Here is a 12,072-nt window from a genome sequence, read left to right as displayed (position 1 = left end):
TGGAAGATTATTGATATACCCCAGAGATTGGCATACATACTCATAAGGTTCTGTTAAGGTTTCCAACAAATTCACTTAAATACACTTCAAAGACAAAGGCGACAGACCAAAGTAGCCTGCTTTATTGGCACCACATCCACAAACATCTACTCCCTCCAGCATCAATGCTCAGTTGCAGCAGTATGTACCAACTATAAGATGCCTTGCAGAAATTCACCAATATTCCTTAGGCATACCTTCCAATCCCAAGATCACTTCCATCTAGAAGGACTAGGGCATTCAAACACATGGAACACCACCACCTGCAAGTTCCCCTCCAAGCCCATCACCATCTGACTTTGAAGTATTTTGTTGTTCCTTCACTGCTGTTGAGTAAACATCCTGGAATTCCTTCCCTACATTGTGTTCTACCTACAGCACACGGACTACTGCAGTTCAAGAAAGCAGTTCGCAAGGGCAACCAGAGATTGGCAATAAATGCTGGCCCAGCCAGCAATGCACACATCCCAAGAGTGATTAAAATAAACTACACATTTGGGAAGGTTTAACCCTCCTCTGCAAATTGTATCATGTTCTTTTCACTGAAATTGTATGGTGATATGAAAGGCGACAAGTTAAGCTCTATATGAACAGTGGTAAAATTTGAACTGGTTAAAAAGATGCATCCAATATTAATGAGAAGTAGAATGATGAAAAGGGACAAAGCCAATGGATTAAATATCCTAGGGCCCTTTGTTAAGGCTGTTGCTTTTTTTTACTCTCTATTAGCCACCTGAATACTTAAATAAAATATACATTTGTCAAATTTGTTGATATCGCTAACATAGGAAAGATGTAGCATGCAAACCAAAAGCTAAACTACGAGGAAACATTAAAGAAACTCTAGCACTAGGATTGGAAACTATGTCTTTACACGAGTGCAGAAAGGAAAGTGTATTGTTGAAAAAAAAAGGCAATGCTATTGAAGTTTCTCATCTGGCACTCATTAGGAGATGCAGGAATACTTAACTTTGAAATGATAACCTATATGGCATTTTGATGCAGAATGGATATTTCCTCATGTGAGGCAACCTAGAACGAGAGAACATAGTTGTAGTATAAGGGGTAGCAGATTGAAAACAGAGATGAGGAGACATTACTTCTTTCAAAGGATCGTGAATCTGTAGAATTCACTACCTGAGTGTACAGGTGAATTAAGTAAAAGTAAAGAGGGGAAAGACAGATTTTTAAATCAAAATAAGTTGAAAGGTTATGGAGCGTAGGCAGGAAGGTGGAGTTCAGGCTGAGAAGAGATCAGCCATGACTATACCAAATGGTGGTGCAAGCTCGAGGGGCTGAATGGTCACTTGCAGCTCCTTGTTCTTATGTCTTAATGAGAAACAGAATGCTGATAGAATGGCGAGTGGACTATAGTAAAAACAGATATTGCTGCGAAAATACAGCTGGACTTTTGAAGAAGGGCCATTGAATCCTAAAAGGTTAACTCTGATTTCTCTCAACAGATGCTGCCATTCCTGCTGTGTTTTTCCAGCAATTTTTGTTTTTGATTCTTTGGGATTTTTTGGTTGGCAAGTGGACTGTGATTAGTTGAATGGTTGGCATGACAAATGTACTTCAAAGTTTATTATTACTCCAAAGGGTAAGTCACCTCTGTTTGACATGTGCCATGGAAAATGCACCATGGAACAATGTCCCCAAATATTTTCTTTTAATCGATAAGGTGCAATGCCTGGATAAATCCCATTTTTGATTGCAGAGGACAGGTCTCTGCATATTGAACATATATAGCTTCTAGCAGATATTAAGTGAGCCACATTGAGAGTCTCACAAATAATCTTAAATTGTTAGTACAATTGTTGACACACTAGAGATTGTTCAGCAAATGCTACCCAATCAATGAACTATATCTAATGTTGGACACTACATTCGGATTTTCCCAGGCATGGGCTGCTTGAGTACAGTCCGTGATTGACCAATTGCAAACATCTGAAGGAATATGATGTTCAATACAGTCCAACCATTATTGGGTATATGGTTGACATCCATTGCTCAGAGTTGAATAAGTATCCAAAACAGTAGATGAGGGCAGAGCGGCGGATGTTATGTATTTGGACTTTTGTCAAGCCTTTGATAAGGTTCTGCATGGTAGACTAATTAGTAAGGCTCGATCACATGGGATTCAAGGAAAACATCTTAATTGGATATAAAATTGGCTCCCATGGTAGGAGGCATGGGTGGTGTTGTAGGATTGTTTTTCAGATTGGAGGCCTGTAATCAGCGGTGTTCCACAAAGATTGATAGTGGGTCCATTTTTGTTTGTCATTTATATAAACGATTTGGATGTGAATATCAAGAGGCATGCTCAGTAAGTTTGTGGATAACACCAAAATTACTGTATCATGGACAGGGAAGAAGGTTATCTAAGATTACAAAGAGATCTTGATAAATTAGGTCAATGAGCTGAGCAGAAGCAGATGGAATTTAGTTTGGATAAATGTGAGGTATTGTATTTTGGTAAAACAAACAAGTGCAGGACTTATACAATTAATGGTAGAGCCATGGGTAACATTGTAGAACAGAAAGACCTAGAGGTTCAGATACATAATTCTTTGTAATTTGCATTCCAGATTGACAGACTAGTTAAGAAGGCAGTTAGCACGCTTGCCTTCGTTGCTCAGTCTTTTCAATACAGGAGTTGGGATGTCATGTTGAGGTTGTACAGGACATTGGTGAGGCCTTTTCTGGAGTGTTGTGTGCGGCTCTGGTTATCCTGTTATAGGAAGAATATTATTAAACCAACGAAGGTTCAGAAAAGATTTACCAGGATGTTGCCAGGAATGGCGGGTTTGAGGTATTGAAATAGGTTGGATAAGCTGGCACTTTTTAAACTGGAGTGTAGGGGGTTGAAGGGTGACCTTATAGAAGTTTATAAAATCATGAGGGTCATAGTTAAGGTGAGTAGCAAAGATCTTTTCCCTAAGGTGGGGAGTTCAAAACTAGGGGGCATATTTACAAGGTGAGAAGAGAAAGATTTGAAAAGGATACGAGGGGCAACTTTTTTTTACACAATGTGTGGAATGACCTGCCCCAGAAAGTGGTGGATACAGGTACAGTTACAATATTTAAAAGACATTTGGATTAGTACATGAATGGGAAAAGTTTGGAGGGATATGTGTGGACTAGTTTAATTTGGGAACAGTATCAGCATGGACTAGTTGGACCTAAGGGTCTGTTTCTATGCTGTATGACTCAATGGCTTGAAGTTGTATGTTCCACTAACAGGATGCTGATATCAAACCAAAAAGATGTTCTGCCTCTCACATAAACAATTAGAATAGTGCATGAATTTTAGTGCTGAAGTGGTATTGTGTATAGATGCTGTACCTCCCAATGACTGATGGTATTGTACTGGTCAATCTGTGTGGCACTTTTTCCTTGATCAATACATTCTTTTAAAGTGATGATACCCAGAACTTCTCACTGAAAGTTAAGAGTGGCTTTGAAGAATAAACTCTGGTTCTTTTGTATTTTATTCCTCTTGATATAAAAATCTAATAATCTATAGCTTTTTTGATTATTTTCTATACCTGTTCAAGATAGTTTACAAGTGCATAAGGCTAGATCAAAATGGATTAAGGGGGCAACTTTTTCATGCAGAGGGTGGTACGTGTATGGAAGCAGCTACGAGAGGAAGTGGTGGAGGCTGGTACAATTACAGCATTTAAAAAGCATCTAGATGGGTACATGAATAAGACTGATTTAGAGAGATATGGACCAAATGCTGGCAAATAGGACTAGGTACATTTGGGATATCTGGTTGGCATGAACGAGTTGGAGCGAAGGGTCGGTTTCTGTGCTGCACCACCTCTCTGACCATGACTATGAACACCATGATGCCAAACAGAATACCTGTCCCTTGGCTCTATCTCTGCCTGCCGTTGCTCAGCCAATTTCCAAACAAAAGGTCAATAATTTTCACTTAATCTCATGAATTTTAAATTAAACCCTCAATGTCTTATGAGAGACTTTTCCTCCTAGAAAATCTGAGAATAGCATCCACAAATATTCTCCAATTCATTACTTTGTTCAGCTCTTCAACAATTTTAATCAGTTTAATCACGTATGAGCTACCCTTACAAATCCACCGACCTTTCTGATCTGCTCAACGTTTTCCAGATGCTCAACCCCTCCCCGTCTTTAATTATAGAAACCATCAATTACTTGACAACACACGTTAGATTCTCTGTTGTATAATTCCAGGTTTTCAACTGTCAATTTTCCTAAATTACATTGTGACATGTGCAGCTATCCAATGTAAAAGAACAGTTCGTAAATCAAGGGAAATTTGGATGATTATAAACAGTGCATCTGTTATGTTCCTGTTGCAGTGAATTAATAAAATTCAAATTTAGGAGCAAGACAGTCAAATTTATTAAATCAAAAGCTTTTGGGAAGGGCAGCGTGATTCTGACCCTAACCACGGGACTTGTCCACGCTGTCTCTCCCCAAACAACAGGTACAGTAGTCTGGATGATGTATACAACAAAAAGCCCATGAAAGACAGTTTCTTGTGTACCACGCATACACACGCAGAGATCGCTGTTTCCGGGAATGGCAGACCACACTATTGTGATTTGTGCATGTCATAGAGATATACAGCACAGAAACAGACCCTTTGGTCTAACCCATCCACGCCGACCAAACATCCCAACCCAATCTAGTCTCACCTGCCAGCACCTGGCCTATATCCCTCCATACCTTTCCTATTCATATACCCATCCAGGTGTCTTTTAAATGTTGCAATTGTACTAGCCTCCACCACTTCCTCTGGCAGCTCATTCCACCCATGTATCACCCTCTGCGTGAAAACGCTGCCTCTAAGGTCTCTTATATATCTTTCCCCTCTCACCCTAAACCTATGCCTCTAGTTCTGGGCTCCCCCAACCCAGGAAAAAGACCGTCTATTTATCCTATCCATGCCCCTCATTATTTTATGAACCTCTATAAGGTCACCCCTCAGGGTCTGACGCTAGCCTATTCAACCTCTCCCGAGAGCTCAAATCCTCCAACCCTGGCAACATCCTTGTATATCTTTTCTGAGCCCTTTCAAGTTTCACAACATTTTTCCGGCAGGAAGGAGACCAGAAGTGCACGCATTATTCCAACTGTGGCCTAACCAATGTCTTGTACAGCCGCAATATGACCTCCCAATTCCTGTACTCAATACTCTGACCAATAAAGGAAAACGTACCAAACGCTTTCTTCACTATCCTATCTATCTGTAACTCGACTTTCAAGGAGCTATGAACCTGAACTCCAAGGTTTCTTTGTTCAGTAACACTCCCTAGGACCTTACCACATCGGAACCCACCATGGTGATGGACCTGGACAGTTGCATTGCCCGATCTGTCATCAACTCATAGTGGGTCAAACCAGTCAACCACCTTGTGGTGGACTGGAGTTGCATGAGTATAGCAGGCAGGACCTCAGTCCAGCGTTTGTCAGAGTCCTACATGGCCTTAGAAAGGGAGATTTTAACAGATCTGTTCATTCACTCCACTCTACTAGAACTTTGTGGACGGTAGGGTATGTGAAATTTCTGTTCACTGCCCATCAGCTGACACATGGTTTTTACAACTCTTCCAGTAAAATGGGTCCCCTGGTCAGATTTACAAGGATGTTGCCAGGATTGGAGGATTTGAGCTATAGGAGAGGCTGAACAGGCTGGGGCTGTTTTCCATGGAGCATCAGAGGCTGAGGGGTGACCTTATAGAGGTTTACAAAATTATGAGGGGCATGGGTAGGATAAGTGGGCAAAGTTTCTTCCCTGAGGTCGGGGAGTCCAGAACTAGAGAGCATAGGTTTAGGGTGAGAGGGGAAAGATATAGAAGAGACCTAAGGGGCAACTTTTTCACGCAGAGGGTGGTACATGTATGGAATGAGCTGCCAGAGGATGTGGTGGAGGCTGGTACAATTGCAACATTTAAGAGGCATTTGGATGGGTATATGAATAGGAAGGGTTTGGAGGGATATGGGCCGGGTGCTGGCAAGTGGGACTAGATTGGGTTGGGATATCTGGTCGGCATGGACGTGTTGGACCAATGGGTCTATTTCCATGCTGTACATCTCTATGAGTCTATGGCTCTCCCCCACCTGGGAATCATCACCTCAGCTAAAATCCTTGCAACAGTGTTAGCTGAGCAGTTGGCCCACCTGCGGAATTGGTCAATAATCACAAGGCAATAAGTCTTCCCCTGGGATTGGGGAACAGCCTCCATAAAATGTATCTGTACATGCTCTTAGGGCCCCTTTGGGCATGGCTGGCACCCTATTCTAATTTTGATGGGCCTGCCTGGGTTGTGGTGGGCATACGTCACACAGCAGTGACAGAATCGAGCTATGTCTCTGCCCATGCCCTTCCACCACCAATCCTTCCTGATGCTGGTTATCATAGCATCATGGCCCACACGGGAAATGCCATGGTGCGATTACATAAGGGTGTGTTGGATGCACAAGGGAGCCAGGATCTTGTCATTCAATCCCGACACCTTTCGTGTCTGGCGTGAATCCCCCATGCCTTTCACCTGGTGCATTCACCCTCAGGGGTATCAGGGTGCAGTTGGGTAATGCTTATGATGGGGCCATCCTCAGCAAAGATGGAAGACAATGGATGGATGTCTTCTGTCTCAAGGACTGACTCAGCAGCTTTGTCAGCAAGGAGAAAGTGAAGACTGCAGATGCTGGAGATCAGAGCTGAAAAATGTGTTGCTAGAAAAGCACAGCAGGTCAGGCAGCATCCAAGGAGCAGGAGAATCGACGTTTTGGGCCTAAGTCCTTCTTCAGGAATATTTATCCTATCCATGCCCCTCATAATTTTCACATAACTTCCACAAAAGGGAGAGGCTGAAAAGGCAGGGGCTGTTTTCCCTGGAGCGCTGGAGGCTGAGGGATGACCATATAGAGGTTTACAAAATTATGAGGGGCATGGATAGGATAAATAGACAAAGTCTTTTCCCTGGGGTTGGGGAGTCCAGAACTAGAGAGCATAGGTTTAGGATGAGAGTGGAAAGATATAAAAGGGACCTAAAAGGCAACTTTTTCACGCAGAGGGTGGTACATGTATGCAATAAGCTGCCAGAGGAAGTGGTGAAGGCTGGTACAATTGCAACATTCAAGAGGCATTTGGATGGGTATATGAATAGGGAGGGTTTGGAGGGATATGGGCTGGGTGCTGGCAGGTGGGACTGGATTGGGTTGGGATACCTGGTTGGCATGGACAAGTTGGACCGAAGAGTTTGTTTCCATGCTGTACATCTCTATGACTATGACTCTATGACTATAATCATGGACAATCCCATATCTATTATCAGTGTAAATGTTAACCCTCTTCCCTGTTGCCTCTGTGAAGGCCTGAGTGAGGGCCACTAACTCCAACACCTGGGCTGACAGGCCTCCATCTATTGTCCCCACTTGGATAACTCGTAGTTCCACGTTCACTACTGCCTATCGCATTCGTGGCATACCGTCTACACATTTCCACGAGCCATCCACAAAGTGTCTCATCTGGTGCCTCCATGGGTACATCTTTTATCCCACTCTCCTCTACTTCATCGCCCACATTCTCACACACATGCTGTTCACCATCACCTAACATCCCTTCTGCCCTGTTTTCCCAGGTATCTCATACAATGGTAATAGATTTGATTGGTGGCAAAAGAACAGCCTCCTATTTTGCCCTTCTCATGTTAGAAAGCGTGCGTAATTTAACATTTTTACGAGGGCGTGTTTGGTATGCAAGACTATATTCCCTGTCATCACAATAGGCTCACTGACCCTCACAGCCCATGTGGCACAGTCCAAAACAGCTATACATCTGGGTAAGCCATTCATGACGGGACCCTCAGCATTAAAGTAATACCCTGTAGGTCGCTGTTTATCGTCATGGAGCTGGGTTACTACTGCCGAGTAAAAACTTCCCTCTTCGTTGCAGTAAATGTTTGATGTCTTTACTAGCATCTGGAAATCCCAGTCCCAGTGATGACATTAACTCTGCTTTCAGTTTTGTGTAGGAGTCGTATTGCTCCAGTCCCCAGTCAACAGGGTCCGTTGCAGGTTTACCCCCCTTTTACCATTCGTTGTATGGGTTCAACAACTTTGGCAAACTCAGGGGTAAAATTCCTGCAGTAATTCAACAAACCTAAGGCCTTTCTCATACCATGGACTGTCACGGGCCATGACAATTGGTGTATAGCTGTCTTCCTGTCTGCAGGCATTTCTTTTGTGCCTTGGGAAATTAAATGTCCCAAGTAAAGAACTCTAGTTTTCCCAGTTGTGAGCTTTCTTCAGGCTGGCTTTTAACGCTCTGTCCTGCAAGTGCTTCAGGACTAATAAGAGCACCTCCTGATGTTTTGGTTTGGATTTAGAAGCCAGGAGGATGTCATTGACATACTGGAGCACCATACTGTTGTGGGCAGGTCGATCTCCCTGAGTACTTCACTCATTACACGGTGAAAGATGGCTGGACGATTATGGAATCCCTGGGGAAGTCTGGTCCAGGTGCACTGTTTATCCCTGATAAATGCAAATTTATCTTGGGAGTCACGATGGAGGGGAGTAGACCCATTCGCAATATCCAGTACAGTAAAGATTTTGTGGGTTGGGGAGAGCCAATTTAAGATTGTGGATGGACTGGCGACAATAGGGTGTAATTTAGGAGTGACCCTGTTTAGGGCGGAATAATCAATTGTGAGATAGTAACTTCCCTCAGGTTTATTGACTGGCCATGTGGGAGAATTAGTAGGGCTAGTTGTGTCTCAGAGAATTCCCCTCTCCACTAGTCCTTTCACAATTTCCACAACTGCCCTTTTGGCTTCAGGTTTATGGGGTAGTGGCTTGTGCTCGAGACCCTCCACGACTACAGGGTCGATTTTAATCGAGCCTGTGTCTAACTTAGTCTCCGCCCATAGCCCTGGGACGGAGGCAGAAACGGCACAAAGCCATTATCCTCCAGCAGCCAATCGCATCCCACTGAGGAGGCGACTTGGACAGTGGCTTGCATAAGTCCCTTTCTCCCTTTTTCCCATCGGGATGGGGCCGGGTTAATTCACCCTTCCCACAGTCTATAAGGACTTTGTACTCCTTCATTAAATCATTTCCCATAATAGTTTCTTCATTATTTTTATACATAAAATCGCATGAGTATATACAGGTTATTGATTTCTACTGGAGTTGTCTCACTCAAGTATGCAGGGATTTGTTGTCCATTAATCCTCTTCACATAAATCATTTTGTTAGCTGTGGGCAGGGGTAGGTCTGTAATAGATATGGAGGCTCCTGTGTCCATCTCACACTGTCTGCCCCCTATCAGTGCAGACACGTAAATCCTTCCCTCCTTATCACCCCTGCCCATGGGGGCTGCCGGACATCAAGCTGATGTATTCTCATTTATTTTGGTTTGCCGTGTTTTTCCTGACACGTGTCTTCAGAATAGCTGCTTTGGCCACAGTACTGACAGACACAAGTCGGTTTCCCGTTGTTCTGTTTCCTCCCCTACATTCCCAGACAAAGTGGCCCATCTTGCCACAATCGTGACACGTGGGCCTGGATTTTGTCTTTGTGACAGCTCCTAGGTTTTCCTGCTTTATGCGCACGGTGTGAGAGTTGGGGGGGTTTCCTCCTGTGTCCTCCTTAACGCCTATTGCCCATTCTACTAGGGTGTCATAGTCTTAGAGAATGACAATCCCCATTTTTAGGACCCACCTGGTGCGTGGGAGATAGCCCGTCCCTGAATGAATGAATGAATACCTGATCAGAGCGATCTGTCTGGGGAAATCCCTGAATATTCTTGGTTGATCCTAAAAGGTTGTTCCCCATATTCGGAGGCGTCCTCCCTCTTCTGTTGTTTGGTGTTTGTTATTTTTGCCCAGTTGGTGGGCGGTTTCCCCAGAACATGCTGGGTTTCAGCCTTAAATCTGCCGAAGGGCTCCTGCTGATCCTCTATATCTGCTTTAATAGGGGTACCCTGGGTCCATCTGCCTCTCCTATAATCTTGACTTTGTTGCTGTGTGGCATTGGCTAGGTCAGACCCGTCAGATACTGGACACCACTTGTCCTGAGGGCACGTAGCCTGGACCAATTGGTGGATATCCCTTAAATGTAGTTGGTGGCCCATCCAGATGGTATCTAATTCAGCCCAAAGCTTTGCATTATTACTGCGGGGCTGTAAGCGACCCAGGGAAGCTACGAACTGCTGCAATTCACCTGGTGTAAACGGCTTGTGTTTTGCATTTGCATTAGCTCCTTCCCCACTGCAAGTTACCTGGGCCGAGTTAACTTCCTTGGGAGGGTCATTTGACAGTTCAGGGGTGCGACCGGGCCCTCCCGGGTGTTATAAGGTGAAAATGACCCCCACTGACTATCCTCCAGGAACTCACCTTTTCTTTTCCAGTTCTCTTAGTTGGAATGGAAGCATTTGTTTCTCCTGGGTCCATTTCTTTGTGGATTCCAAAGTGTGACCTATGAGGCCAGCCAATTGATGGACCAAAAGGACGCCTATTTTCTTGGTCTTTATCTTTCTTTTCGCCCATGATTCAATTTCGCTCTTGATCTAGGCAGATCTCACCCACTCTTTCTCACCTGTCTAGTGAGTGAATGTCTGTCTATCATATACTGGTTAAAGAGAGACCCTGGGGGTCCTCATTGATCTCTGTGTCCTGCCGTAACACTGACAGGTTTATACTCACAGATCCTCTGTCGGTCGATCGCATTTACCCAACGGTTATGACTGCTGCGTGTTTTCCCACTGGCTGCTTCTCACCCGGAATCGTTTCTATCAGAGTCCAGCGACACCCGTTTTAGGGAGTGGTCATTTCCCCGTATCGCGCTTCTTTAATCGAGGCTTTTACCTCAGGCAGGAACCATCACTCTGGCATCTGAGTATGACTCGGCTCAGAGGCCACATTACAGGCACTTTCTCATTCACTCTTACCAGATCTGTAGTTTGACCGGCTTGGGTCCGATATCTTGCCCCAACTCCCAGGAGGTGGCCGCCCTACCCGGGACCGTGAACAGGACCCTGCTTGCCGCGCCGATTTGTTGTAGTGAAGTTTAAAAAAACCTCAAATTTAGAAGCAAGTCAGTCACAAATATATTAAGTCAAAAGCTTTTGGGAGAGGCAGCGTGATTGTGACCCTAACCGTGGGATTTGTCCATGCCATCTCTCCCTGAATAACAGGTGCAGCAGTTTTTACACTCTGGATGATGTGTACAGCAAAAAGCCCGCGAAAAGATGGTTTCTTGTGTTCTGCGCATGTGCACGCAGAGATTGCTGTTTCCAGGCATGGCGTACCATGCCGTTGTGTTCTGCGCATGTGCACGCAGAGATTGCTGTTTCCAGGCATGGCGTACCATGCCGTTGTGTTCTGCGCATGTGCACGCAGAGATTGATGTTTCCAGGCTGGCGTACCATGCCGTTGGTTCTGCGCATGTGCAAGCAGTGATTGCTGTTTCCAGGCATGGCGTACCATGCCGTTGTGTTCTGCGCATGTGCACGCAGAGATTGATGTTTCCAGGCATGGCGTACCATGCCGTTGTGTTCTGCGCATGTGCACGCAGAGATTGCTGTTTCCAGGCATGGCGTACCATGCCGTTGTGTTAGAACATACAACATAGAACTTAACAGCGCAGTACAGGCCTTTCGACCCTCGATTTGTGCTGACCTGTGGAACCAATCTGAAGCCCGTCTCACCTACACTATTCCATTCTCGTCCATATGCCTATCCAATGACCATTTAAATGCCCAGTCTGCAAGTATTTCTCCTTTAGGTAGTTACTGTTTTCATTCTCAATAACTTATTTACATGCTTGGAATTGAATTGTTGTAATTCAAAGGAAATATCAGTCTTTAGTGCTTTTATCATCTTCATTACTGTTTTATTATTTATGTAACTTTGGTTTGCCCCTGACTCAGATTCAATACTACTTCCCTCAGTTTGTTGGCAAACTGACAATTCCTCCACTGTAAATACTAACACAAAGTAATTATTAACTATGAGATTCATACTTTTTTCTTCC

General features: G+C 44.3%; 1 long non-coding RNA gene across 2 annotated transcripts in view; it reads right to left on the bottom strand.

The window, feature by feature from the left end:
- LOC140493788 (uncharacterized) overlaps positions 1–11,270 on the bottom strand; it is a 57,547-nt gene extending 46,277 nt beyond the window's left edge. For both annotated transcript variants that reach the window (XR_011963767.1, XR_011963768.1), the window contains exon 1: positions 10,743–11,270. This is a non-coding gene — a long non-coding RNA (uncharacterized lncRNA). The remainder of the gene's footprint in view (positions 1–10,742) is intronic.
- Positions 11,271–12,072: the final 802 nt, after the last annotated feature.

The sequence above is a fragment of the Chiloscyllium punctatum genome, chromosome 22 (assembly GCF_047496795.1).
Source record: "Chiloscyllium punctatum isolate Juve2018m chromosome 22, sChiPun1.3, whole genome shotgun sequence".
Classification (NCBI taxonomy): Eukaryota; Metazoa; Chordata; class Chondrichthyes; order Orectolobiformes; family Hemiscylliidae; genus Chiloscyllium; species Chiloscyllium punctatum.
This window is presented reverse-complemented; position numbering and strand designations above follow the sequence as displayed.